This window comes from Lagopus leucura, unplaced genomic scaffold (assembly GCF_019238085.1).
Source record: "Lagopus leucura isolate 7727_CA_CO unplaced genomic scaffold, USGS_WTPT01 32322-0_obj-0_obj, whole genome shotgun sequence".
In the NCBI taxonomy this organism is placed as follows: domain Eukaryota; kingdom Metazoa; phylum Chordata; class Aves; order Galliformes; family Phasianidae; genus Lagopus; species Lagopus leucura.
Genome location: NW_024968611.1, coordinates 1 through 1,103, shown reverse-complemented (window position 1 = coordinate 1,103; position 1,103 = coordinate 1). Strand labels below are relative to the sequence as shown.

At 66.0% G+C, this 1,103-nt stretch overlaps 1 long non-coding RNA gene across 1 annotated transcript; it reads left to right on the top strand.

Annotated features, from left to right (window-relative positions):
• Window positions 1-66: 66 nt before the first annotated feature.
• On the top strand, window positions 67-1,068 carry LOC122193742. Its single transcript, XR_006182965.1, has 4 exons — window positions 67-319; window positions 400-445; window positions 819-907; window positions 982-1,068. It is a non-coding gene; the product is annotated as an uncharacterized LOC122193742 (long non-coding RNA).
• The last annotated feature ends 35 nt before the right edge of the window (window positions 1,069-1,103 follow it).

Sequence of the window (1,103 nt, the reverse complement as noted above, 5' to 3'; positions counted from 1 at the left end):
GGGGGGGGTCCCTATGGAGGCTGCGGGGTCTGTGAGGCTCCTTTTGGGGTCTGGGGGCTCCATGTGGCGCCGCTGGAGCTCTATGGAGGCAGTGGGTGCGGCCATATGGAGTCACGCCCCCTAAGTGGGCGGAGCCTCCATTGACCACGCCCCGTTTCCGGCAGGTACCTCCTGGACGGCTCCACCTCTTCCGGCAGCGATGGGGAGGAGGAGCCAACGGAAGCCCCGCCCACCACGCGCCCGGCTCACAAGGGTGGTGAAGCCACGGCTAAGCCCCGCCCCCCAACACCACCCTCGTCCAATGGCAACACTCCGAAAGGTGGGAGGGGTTTGCGATGGCCCCGCCCCCTCCCTGCCTTAGCCCCGCCCCCTCCCAGTTCATCTCAGTTCCCCCCCCAGGTGACGCCGAGGACAGCGCTGGGGACACAGAGGACGAACTGCAGCGGTGAGACCCCCGTGGTGACCCCATGACCCCGCCGTGACCCCATGACCCCGCCGTGACCCCATGACCCCTGCTGTGACCCCATGACGCCGCCGTGACCCCATGACCCCGCCGTGATCCCATGACCCCACGGTTACCCTACATTGACCCCATGGTGACCCCACACTGACCCCACAAGTGACCCCATGGTGACTCTGGGTGACGCAATGGCTCCACGGTGACCCCGTGGTGACCTCAGTGACCCTGAGTGACCCCTGGGTGACCTTGTAGTGACCCTGTGACCCTGTGGTGACCCCATGGTGGACTCTATGACCCTGAGTGACCCCTGGGTGATCATGTGACTCTCTGACCCCTGGCTGACCCCGTGACCCCGCAGGGTGACCTCGGTGCCCCCCGATGACCCCTATGGCGGCTCCACAGAGGAGAACACCGACAGCGATGACGACCCCATCCCCCCGCTGCCCGGTGCGACCCCATGACCTTTGACCTCCCTTTGCCACCCCCCCCTCCCTTTTGACCTCTGACCTTTGTGACCCCAGATTTCTTTGAGGACAAAACCTTTTTCCTCTATGGGGATTTCGGGGCCCCCGAACGGCGGCGGCTGCAGCGCTTCGTCATCGCCTTTGGGGGGTGAGGGGGGAGATGGGGGGAGGTGGGGGGC